The sequence below is a fragment of the Mesoplodon densirostris genome, chromosome 14 (genome assembly GCF_025265405.1).
Source record: "Mesoplodon densirostris isolate mMesDen1 chromosome 14, mMesDen1 primary haplotype, whole genome shotgun sequence".
Classification (NCBI taxonomy): Eukaryota; Metazoa; Chordata; class Mammalia; order Artiodactyla; family Ziphiidae; genus Mesoplodon; species Mesoplodon densirostris.
In genome coordinates, this window is record NC_082674.1 from 20,070,424 (window position 1) to 20,082,081 (window position 11,658).

The window sequence follows — 11,658 nt, forward strand, 5'->3', positions numbered from 1 at the left end:
CTTTCGGGGGAGCACCTAAGAAGCAGAAGCCCCGGCTCAAGCCCCCAAACATCAGTATGCCCAATGTATGTGGTACAAATGCCTGGTTAAGTTACTTCCGTCCTTAGAAATCTGCAGGGATTGCTACCACTTACGGAATAAAATGCACCTGCCTTTCTAATCCATCACCTGGACCCTGCGCCCTCCTGGGTCCCCACATCCAGGCCTGGTGACACAGGCCCTCCCTCTTCGGCAAGCCCGGCCCAGCCCAGGCTCCGCCTGCACAAATCCTAACCACCCTCAAGTCCCAACTCTAGTCCTGCCTCCCACGGGAAGATCTCTCCCAGACTCCCTCCAGCCGAGCCCTCTCAACGGATGGCACCTCCACCCACGCGGCGGGCTGAGCCAGCTCCCCTCACCCTCTCCATCACCCAGTCACTCCCACCTAAATGCCTCACAGAGCAGCCCTCCTCCACGCCCGCACTGCTGCGCCCCTGGAGTCCGGCACCAGCCTCCTGCCTGGGCTCCCCGCCCCCAGCCTCAGCTGCCCAAGTTCTCCTCCTTGATGCCCCAGGATGATCTTTCTCAGACGCAAATATGGGCACGTTACTCCAAGGCCAACGGCGATGAATGGGTAACATCCCGGCCTTCCCCGGTCCAGCTCGGCCCAGCCCTCCAGCCTCACATCCCATGATCTCCCATATCCCATCACTCCCGCCACATCAAGGGAGAAAATGCCCTGGACTCCCTGGCTAACTGCTCCCTACGCTTTGAGACTCAGCTCCAGCCTCACCTCCTTTAGAAACCCTTTCCTGCTCTTCCCTCCCCCCTTGAATGAGACGTCCCTTCTCTGAGCCCCCGTAATGCTCCAGGTTCACGCTGCAGAGCTCTCTCCACCCACCTACGACGTAATGGTCACCTTGCCAGACTCTCATCTCCCCTGCGGGGTCCTTGAGGACCAGCTCAGTCTCTTTTATCTTTGTAGCCAGTGCCCGACACATAGTAGGTCTTTAATAAATGAATAGATAAACAATATTTGTGAATCTGAGGCAAGGGCCCCCTGGAGAGAAAACTCAAGAGCTGCCAGTCCTACCAACTTGGGGCCCCAGCATATCACCACGCTATCTCAGAGTCCAGGCTGCACAGAGGGTGTTGACAAAAGAAAATGCAGAGGCAATTGCCCTGCCCCACTGGGCTTTCCAGCTGAGCTTCCAGTACCAGGCAGGCCCTCAGGCCACCACTAGTTGGGCTGGGAACCACAGGCCTGTGAGAGGATGGCAACAAGCACCACATTGTTGCTGGTAATAAAACCATTAGGAACCACTGCTGTGTGCCAGCTGCCAGGCCCGGCTGTGGTCAAGACCCTCCCATGCCTGTGGGCCAGGGGGCAGAGCCAGCCCTGCCAGCAGGCCCAGCAACCAGAGGAGAGGCCACTGCCTGCTCTGGACCCAAAGAGAGCAGAGGGCAGGAAGGGCGAGGGCCCAGGGCTTGGGGGACCTACTGGGTCCCCACTGGGCATGGACTCTCAGGAAACTGATGGAAGTACATCAAGATTCAAGGCCCAGAGATCAGATGGCCAGGGCTGGCTGGAGCACTCAGAGATCAACCAGCCAAATCGTGGCTTTACAAAGGAGCTGGAGGCCCTGCGACCCCTAAGGGGTGATGAGGATGACGGGCAACATTTGTGGGGTCTTGGAAGGCAAGGCGGCCTTCAACGGGGTCATCTCGCCAGGTCCCCAGATTCACCCTCATGCAGCCCTGTCCTGACCCGACTCAGAGAAAAAGAACTCACACCTCCTGAGTACCTACTATGTGCTGGGCGCAGTGCTGACAGTTTTCACACAGTATTTCATTTGATTCAAGCAATACCAGTAAGATGTGAATGCGATTCTCATCCCTGATTCACAGATGAAAAACCTGCCGCTCAGAGACTTTTAGGTCCCTCTGTAGCTATGGTAGTAGCAGGGCTGAGATGCACATCAAGGTCTGCCTGCCTCCCAGTCACTTCTTTGCACTGCACATCTGTCCCCTAGCAGCCTGGGGCAGGGGGCGGTCTGCAGAGGGACCAGCTCTGGGCTTGCTTCCATGCTACTGTCCTTTTATTTATCTTCCTGCCTCACTCCAGGGGCGGAGTGGGGCGGGGCTGGGCCAGAGAAGTCCACATACCCTTTCTCCTGTTGTCTTTAACAGGGGCAGCCTCAGAGGGCAGAGCAAGCTCCAAGATGGCACCCACGGGCAGGGGCTAGGGGACGGGACTGTGGAAGGGTGAGGTGGGCACTGTTGCGAAGCAACAGGCAGAGGAATTTATATCTGCCCCTCCTCACCTCTCCACCCTGTGACCTGGGCCACTGCCACCTGCTCCTGGGCCTCCAGATCACAGAGGCGGGCACAGCTTGAGCCCACATGCCAGACGAGTTTCCCAGGCATCCCCTCCACCCCTGGCGGGGCCTCCTGAAGCCCCACTTTGTCCTCCCTGCATGGGGCTCCCCAGGCTATGCCAGGGCTGGGTCACCTGAGGTCCACACTGGGACCATTTGGGTCGCAACAGCAACGAGACTGAAGGCTTCAGGGAAGGTCCTCAATGATTTGTTTCCCATCCTGGGTCAGAACTGAGTTTCCAGTCACCATCCTATAAAGCGAACTTGGTCTGCTGCCCTGGAGTGAACCAGGGTGCTGCCAGCTGCCTGTTTTCCACTCTCACCCAATCCCTACCAGGCCAGGCCCTCGCTTGGAGACCTCAGGGTCTGCAATAAATCTCCCTGCAACCCTTCCAGAAAAGACAAGTACCTGAGTAGCCCCACCCTTTGCTGTCGGTCTCCAAGCCAGTTTTGTATCCATTATAAAAGAGTCCACCCTTCCAGCCCAAGGGTGATTCAAATTTTTATAAGTTCTTATCCAGAAGCTTTAAAAGTGTGCTTTTATTTTTGTTGTGGTCATTAAGAAAGGAATGCACGCGCCTTTACAGTTTTGCAAAGGTTACGAAAAGTGTATAAAGTAAAATGGCAAGGACTCTGCTGACACGTTTGCTGGGTTGTCCTTCCAGAGTGACTTTTTCTAAGTATTTGCTAGCCTGTAAGTGTGCATACATGTATTTTAAAGGAATTTCACAAAAATGAGATCACACTCTGCACACTGCTTATTGGGGTAACCCCACACCATATCATGGACATCTAACATGTCAGAATAGACACGCTTCCTATCTCATTTCAAAGCCTCCGGGAGAATCTGATTAGATTCCTCTTTATCCACAAATTTAGGTATCCTTTCAGAATCTACAAAATTAATCACAAAGGACCATTCCTCAAGAAGCTCCTTGCCAACAGGTTCTGCTTGCGGGAGTGCCAGAGGATCCCAGCTGCCTGGCATGGGTCCGAGCGCCCTCGCCTGCCCCTCCTGGTGTCCTCTGGGGAACCTCTGAGGGAAGGCAGGCTCCCAGGTCCCCCAGCCTCCCAGCCCAGGCGTTCCCAGACATTCACCATGATAGGGCCCACATCCAACCCATGGCTCAGTAAGCCACCGATCTGACCCCACTGTCCCATAATGTCCCCTCTGAGCATCTTTTAACCTTTTCAAGGAAGGACCGCTGGCACACCGGGCTCTAGCTGATCTATTAGGTCTGGAACATCTTCCCCACTGACCCCTGGATCCGTCTACATAGCCGCAAAGCAGGAAGAGCACTAGATCAGGAGTCAGGACACCCAAGTTCCAGCCCTCCAGTTACGAGCTGTGAGAGATGGTCCTCCATCCCCTCTGTACACCCAAACGGGGGCAGCTAACCACTGCTCAGAATTAAAAATGACCTTGACATTTGAAACAGAAACAGAGAGGGAAGATCAATAAGGATGGCAGTGAGCAGGGCCATGACCTCAGGAAAGAGAAAATAGGAATCTGACTGCAGATGTAAATAGGGCTGGGAGACCTTGGAGGTCAGAGGGGACCAGAGCAGGATGGGAGTGGGCATTGCTGAGCTACAGTTGAAAAAATTTTTTCATTCCCTGCTGGGATGCAGCTAGGAAAGCCCCAGGTGTCCACACCTCCTCCCCCTGTCGCTGTCCTCCAGACAGGCCTGCTATGTGATCAGCAAGGGAGATGTGGCTTGGCGGGCCCTGCCCACTTGCTGTCCTTGCCGGGGCCTGCCAGACACCTGCAGCCACACCTAGGGGCATGGCCGCCAGCCCGGGCACCTCCCCTCCAAGCTGGGGGCTCAGTTCAGCTGCACACGGAGGAGGGAGGGAAGAGGGCAGGGTGGAGTCAGGGTCCACTGACGTCCCCTTTCCCTGTGCTTGCAGCCCTTACAGGAATGTTCTGGATGCTGGGGTGCCTCGGCCTGGGGAAAGGGATGCAAAAACGGGACACGGATACCTCTGGGAGGCCAGGCCAGGGACCCTCCTCCGCCCATTCACATCATGATTGCCATCACTGACAGAGACCTGGCCCCGCTGGTGTTCCCCTTAATGGCCACGACACTCCGGGGTCGGTGTAATTTAAACCCTGCTCTGTTCCCCTCCAAGTCTGAGCTCTTAAGCTCTGGTCTACAGAACATAAAGGAAATCAAGATCCTATACCAAATGAGCTCAGCCGGCCCCTTCCCCTCCCTCCCTTTCGTCCCTCAGTCTCCCCTGCCGTCCCTCACAGCCACAGGCAGGGAAGTTCTAAGCGATACTCCACAGGCCACACGGGGGTTACAGAGCACAGGGGCCCACTCCCCTCAAATCAGCTTGGGGCCTCAGGCTGGCCTCCGAGGCCCTGTTCACCACCCTGGAGTCTCCGCCACACTCCAGCCACCCTATCCCCGACAGTCGGGCTTCCTCTCCTTGGTCTGGAAGCCCTGTCTCTGTGTTCTGAGGATCATCACAGGAGCCACCTTCTCCAAGAAGCCTTTCCTGATTCCTCCAGTTGGTTGTGACCTCACTGTCCTTTGAGCGTTTTATTTCTCCTTCTCCCTCGACCTTGGTCTGTGGTCATTAATTAGTTGGGCACACCCTAAACTCACCGTGTGTCCCCTCGAAGCTCAGCACAGGGTCTTGCCCAGCAAGACCCTGGTACAGGGCAAAAAACAGACTGCACTCAGGACAGAATCCGAATAAAGAGCTGAAACTGCAGCACAAGGGGTTTAAGGTGGATACAAAGACAACCTGTTGACAATGCGATCTGTTAAACTCTGGAACAGACTGCTACATGGCACTGAGGAGCCTCCCACCTCCGAAGATTTTTCAATCAGCATCAGCACTTTCCTCATCTGTCCAAGATTTTGCAAGAGACGCAGGAAGGTGGACAAGACTTCACAGAGCACTTCCTGCAGTGCCAGGCCACACGAGCCGCCCAAACGATGACGCTACTCACGCTGACGCTGAGCGCCTGCACTCTGCTAAGAGCGGAACCGGCATCATCTCAGCCAATCCTTACAACAACCTATGTGTAGCGCTTGGTCTTGTTTCCACATTACAGGTGAGGAAACTGGGAGGCTCAGAGAAATTGCGCTGCCCCAGATCCTATAACTGCGAAGCGTCCGAACGCCGCTCCTTCTGATTCCGGGGCCCTGCCTTCGGCTGCCTTGAGACAGGCTCATGTGCAAGCTCACGTCCAGGCTCTCTGTCCCCATGCGGCTGCACGCCGCGTACACAGAAATATGCACAGACACACGTGCACCACACCCTGGCTTGCCCACACACTTAGCCAAGGGGAGGCAGGCTTGGAGACACACACGCGAATCTCCAACACTGCACGGATCTCGGATTTGGTACGTTTTTCTTAAGGGAAGAGAGTCAAAGAGAGAAATGACTGAAAACGAGCCCTCAAGATTTGAGGGGAAAGGAATCTGGCACCTTTCGTTTACTATTAAAGCCCTGCTCAGGAGCAGCAAAATGCACAGGCTCACAGAGAGGCCCAGCCTCCAAGGGCAGCCGGGCTCCTGACCGGCACTACCATCCATTAGACACCAGAATGGAAGTGGAAATAATTCCCACAGGCCATCCCGTGGCCCTGACTGTTGCCTGTTCCCAAGCTAGAGGCCAGAGACACACTCAACTATCAATGGGGCATGGGATGGGGGAAGAGGACACGGGCACCAAGTCAGGGACCCCAGGCTCAAGAGAGTGGAAGGTGGCAGGAAGTGCCGAGGGAGGGGAGCATGTGACAGGCACACAGTTGGCCCTTCCGGCCTCGGGCTCTGGGTAGCACTTCCAGCCCTGGAAGAAACCGGGCCTGGCTCCACAACCAAACAGCCCCCAACCTAGCTCCAGGTGTTCTCAGAGCTTCACGTTCTCTTTCAACCCTAAACTCTAGGGCTTGGATTCTAACGGTAACGTTTCAGGCCGAGGATGGCCATCGGAGAGCTGGCAAGACTGCTCTGAGTCCCCTTTCTATCTGGTTCCCACAAAAAGGAGCCTTGATGGAGTCCGGGAAAGAATTTAGGTTTTTCAGGGGGGGCTTGAGCCTAAGGAACTGGCCTATAAGTAGGCGATGGCTATTCGGGGAAGGCAGAGCAGCAGCAAGCAGAAGAGAGCCGGGCCACCAAACCTGCCACTCGGGGGAGGTTAGGGACGCAAACACAAGACGTCCAGCAGACACTCATGGAAACCCCACAAAATGTCTGATGGGGGACCAGAGGCGGCCAGGGCAAGGTCCCGTGGAGACCACAAACTGAGAGGAGAGACCAACACGCAGTGCAGGAGCCCGGGAGAGCTGGAGCAGGAGACAGTCTAAGCTCCCCAGAGGGCAGGCCTGGCCCCGCTTCTTCCCAGCCAGGTCACCCCGGGCAAGTATTTTATAGCTTGTCTGTCTCCCTTGCAGGCTTTTTCAGAGGCCCAATGGCGGTGATGTGTGACTGTGCTAGGAAAAGCCCTGGGAGCATGTCTTGTTCTAATGCGATGACTCTGGGTGGGCTCCGGGATGGGGGCTGGTCACCAGAGAGACCAAGAGAGGATGAGAAGCTTGGAGTTTCAGCTTCAAGAAGGTCCATAAGGAACTCAGGAGCTTACCGCAAACGGGACTCAGGGAGGAAACCTCAGAAATTACACACACAAGTGTACACGTAAACCTACAGAAGGACACACACGTGCGAAGGCTTAACCAGAGGCTGCACTTTTACGCTCTCTGTGGAGTCAGACGTGACAAACCTGTCTCCTGAAGGGCCCTCACCCCTCACACCACCCTCTCCTTTCAAAGGCCCCACCCCCCAGGAGGCCCTGCTCTCACTCAGGCCTCCTCTCCTTGGAAGCCATTCCTGATTATCGCTGTGAGGCGAGACCACCCCGCCCCCACTCCTGGGTCTGAAAATCCACCACTAGAATCAGAGCCATAGAATTTAAAAGCTGGAATGGACCTTCAAGCTGCAGTCCAACCCTCACCCCGCAGAGGAATCCCGTCCGCAGACACCCTGACACATGGCATGGCTGTCCTCTTCTCTGCTTCTCCGGTGCCGGGGGGCGGGGGGGGGGCGCGGGAGGCAGCCCTTTGCACTGTGGGCCACACTCCTTGAGTCTAGAAGGAATTCACCTTCTCTAAGGTCGGCTTCCTGTTGCAGGCCCACAAGCCTGGGAAGGAGGACAAGGAGAGCCTTGGTTCACCCGAGCCAGGAAGTGTGCATTTGATGAGTAGCTGAAGACAAGCCCCAAGGAGCTGGACAAGAGACTGGAGAGGGAGCCAGGGCCCAGAGGAATGGGGCCCGGGAAGGGAGGCGGGCAGGTGCCAGACCCGCCACACAAGTTTGCCTGGGCCACTGACTGCGTGCAGCACATGTGCACACATGCACACACACGCACACAGACTCACGCTTTCACAGAACTCCATGTCAAACAGCCCAACCAGGGCCTCAACGGGACCTGGAGGCAGAGGGGGACCACCTTGCCCCAGCAACCTAGCAGGAACTCCTAACAGCCCAAGCCTCCAAACCCAGGCAGCTCAGGAAACCACCAGGAAACGACCCCTGCCAGCAGAGGGGACAGCCCAAAGAGGGTCCGCCTGACAGCTGGGCTCCCCAAATCCCAGAGGCCAGTCCTAGCTCTCCAGCATCGCCCAAGGAGAAAAGCTTCCCCGGCTGCAGCTGTCACATCTGCCTGGGAGGGAGGAGGCACAGCGGAGCAGCACCTGATCCCAGGATCCCTTCGCAGCCCGCCAGCCCAGGAGGCCGGTTCAGCGCTGGCAGCCCAGGGTGAAACATGAAGACTGAACAGTCCCCCAGGGATGGTGATGGCAGTCTCTGGGCACGGCAGCAAGGGGCAAGCTGGGTCACAGGGCGGCCGGCTCTTCTCCTGCAGCCTCCTGTCCCTTCTGGTTTGGGAGGGGGCGAGCTGTGTGGCTCCGGGGCCTGGGCCCGGGCCCTTCTTCCCTGCCTGACACAGGCCAGAGCTGCCCAGCTGGGTGCAAGACGCCATCTTGGGTCAAGGTGCAACCACAGGGGGCTCCTCTCGCGAGCTGGGGAAGAGAGCCCCTGAGAACCAGTGAGCCCCTCACTCCCCACCCAAGGGGCCAACACCTACTCAACTGGCTTTGCACTAGAGAGTGGAGGAAGGACAGAAGGGATGGAGAGAAACGGGGGAACTAATGGGGGTGAGAGGGAAGGGAGTGGGTGCCCCCAAGAAGGGAGCCTCCAGGAAAGCGAAAAGCAGTTTGGCAGCCAGAGGGCCGCGGGCCCCAGCGATGGGGGGGCTGGGGGAGGCCGGGGGCGGGCCCTGGACCCTTGCCAACTCCGTCCGAGCCGAGGGGGAGGGAGGAGGGAGGAGGGAGGGGGAGGGGAGCTGGGGTGAGGGCGGGACACGGACCGAGGCCGCCTGCGGCTCGGAAGCTTGGGGTCTCCCGGGGCGCTGGGACGTGGGGCCGAAGACCCCGATCCGCAGCCTCGGCGAGGCCTCGTCCTTCACCGTGCGGATGCGAAGCTTTCAAGGACACGTCTGCACCGGCCCAGCGGGGGTGCGTGTGCGTGAGTGTGTCCGCGTGCGTGTTGAGTGTGTGCAGGGGGGTGGGTGCTGCTGCAGGGGGCGACCCGGGGCGTCCCCACCAGCCACGCTCCGGGCCCAAGCCCTGCGGCTCCCACCCCTGCGTTTTCCGGCCCCCGCGGCCCCGGCCCGGGATCTTCGCCCGCCCCCGCCCCGCCCCCACACTGCGGCGCCGCCACCGCCGCCGCCGCCGCCGCCGCCCCGGCTCCCACGGCCCGCGGCGGGGGCAGGGAGGAGCCAGGCACGACGTCCCCCCCGCGCGCCACCCGACTCTCCGCGGAGAGGTGTGCCCCCCAAGTGGCACTCTCCCCACCCCCGCAGCCCCTCCCAGATCCGCTGGCACCCCGCTCCCCCAGCCACAGGTGGCCGGAGGAAGATCGCTGCGCAGCGTTCCCCGGTCCGGCCCCCCGATCACCCCTCGGCCCGCCCCCGGGGGCCTCCCGGGTCCCCCGCCCCGCCGGGCCGAGGAGGGCCGGGAGCCGGGGGGAGGGGCGGGGGGCCGGGTCGTGCCAGGCTGCCATTTTCTGCCGCCACCGCGGAGCCTGCGCGGGGCCCGGCCCCCGCCCCCCTCCCCCGCTCCCTGCGGGCCGCGGCGGGAGCCGATTATTCCGGGTCGGGGTCCGCGCCCTCCGGCGCCCCGGCCGCAGGCCCCAGGTTGGGCCCCGGGGGCGGGGGCAGGGCCCGGAAGGCGGGGGCGGCCAGGCCGGGGCCCCTGCGGCAGCGCCTAGCGGGGCACCGCGGCTGAGGCCGGCGGCGGAGGAGGCCCCCCGCGGCATTGTATAGACTTGAACTTGAGCCCGGAGCCGGGCGGGGGCGCGGAGGGGGCTCCGCGCCGGGAGCGGGCGGGACGGGAGGGGGCGCCTGCGGAGCCCGCGGGGACATAAACAAACCCTCAAATCCCCCGCGCCGCCCCGGCCAGCCCGGCCCGCCGTCGCCGCCCGCAGCCCTGGCCCCGCGAGCGCCCGGCGCCGAGTTGCGGGGGTCCGGGAGCGTGCCCCGAGCCGGGCACTGCCCGCCGCCGTGGCCCCCGCCCGGCTCCCCTCCTCCCCGCCCGCCTCCGGGCCGGCCTCCCGGGCCGCCAGCAGCGGCGCTCATTACCGTGTGGCCGGTGGGGTCGGGCCGGCCCGGCTGCGCGCCCTAGTGCCGCGGCGCCGCGTCCCGGCTCGTCCTCTGCTCTCGCCGCCGCCGCCGCCGCCGCCCGCGCGCCCTCCCTCCCTCCCTCCCGGCCCGCCTGCCTGCCTCGCTCGCTCCCTCCCTCCGCTCGCTGTCGCGCTCCCTCTCTCCGCCTCCTCCGCCGGGTCCCCCCCTCCCACCCCTTCTCTCCGCCTTCCTCCTTCCCTCCCTCCGGCCGCCCGCGGGCCCAGGCCTCCGCCCGCTGCTCGCCCCCCGCGGCCGCGCTGGCCCCGGCCCTGGCGCTGCGGAGCCGGCCCGGGAGGCAGCGCCGACTTGGGGGCCCCGGGGCGCCGCGACGGGAGCGGCCTGGGCGCGCGGCCGGTCCTAGCGCCCTCGGCCCGACTTCCCGGCCTCTACGCCCCCGCTGGTGGGGTCCCCGCACGCTGCGGGTCGGAGGGCCGGACCTCGCTGCACCCCGACCCTGCGCTGGGCCCGGGAACCCCGCCTCGGCCGCTCTCCCGGCCACTCCGCCGGGGGCCTGCGGCAGCCCTCCCCCCGCGGGGCGCCCCGCTACCTGGAGCTGCCTCTGCGCTGGGTCCCCGCATCCAGCACTGGCCGCAGGGACAGCGGCCCCTCCTCTCCCGCGGCCGGTGTCAAGTGCCTCCCCCCGGCAGCCCGCGGAGCCCCCGGCGGTCTTCGCCCTGCAGTTCTCCCGACCTCCACCAGAGCCCACTGCACTCTGCCGGCCTCAGCACTGGGGCTGGGGACAGCAGCGCCGGCCCATCCGCGCCGCAAGCCCCACGCCGCCCGCCACCCCCGCCAGGTGCCGCCGCCGAGTGGAGGCCGGCCCACTCAACAGGACCAAGGTCGGGGCGCTAGGCTTATCGAGGCCGTCTGGGAGGCTCGAGCACCTCTATAGGAGGAGCCCCCTTGAAGGGAGTGAGTTCCCCGTACCTTGAGGTGTCCAAGTAGAGTTGAGTGTCCTCAGTTGGTCAGTGGAAGACTGAAAGATTTCATGGCTCGGGGGTGGAACTAAATGACATTGAAGATCCCTTCCAGCTCTAAGATTCTGTGCACACACCTACACTCCGCCCTCATGCTTACTCACCCCTTTGCCGCGAGGGTTGTTCTCATTTCCCACAGAGTTTCCAGGGCTCCAGGTTTCTGACTTGGGGCATCTCTGTCTACTTTCATCAGCACAGCCAACCCTCTGCTCATCACTCTCCCAACTGCCACCGCTAGGGCTTGGTGCTGGGCCCCCTGACTCCCCAGCCTGGCTCCTTTCTTCTGCCTGTACCTCCACCAGTCATCTGCCACTGTGTACCCCCATTCCACCCAGTGCTTCAGCTACATGGCAGTGCCCTGAGCTCCCTGCCCCAGGACATGGTGTGCTCCCTTCCCCAGGCACCAACCATCCCACTTATGGACACCCAGGCCCTCACTGCTGAAACCAGTCGTACTTTTCCCTCCACTGCCACCAACTTCAACCCTCCAGGGTCACAGGAACAGTTACCTAACTCTTTGGGAGACAGAGCTGACCTTTCATCCAAGAGATTTCCTTCCAGAAGCCCTCTAATGCTTCCAGGTCCTTCAGTCTGCCCACTCCCCGTGCCCCAAGGTCAGAGGCCGC

The 11,658-nt window shown here is 61.4% G+C and overlaps 1 protein-coding gene across 2 annotated transcripts in view; it reads right to left on the reverse strand.

Annotated features, from left to right (window-relative positions):
- Positions 1–10,673, reverse strand: part of DNMT3A (DNA methyltransferase 3 alpha) — a 106,750-nt gene extending 96,077 nt beyond the window's left edge. The window contains exon 1 of one of the 2 annotated variants that reach the window (XM_060117986.1): positions 10,603–10,673. The gene's annotated coding sequence lies outside the window, so the exon portion shown is untranslated. Of the gene's footprint in view, positions 1–10,013; positions 10,102–10,602 lie in introns of those variants that run through there. The other variant, XM_060117987.1, reaches the window with a different exon arrangement.
- Between the last annotated feature and the right edge of the window lie 985 nt (positions 10,674–11,658).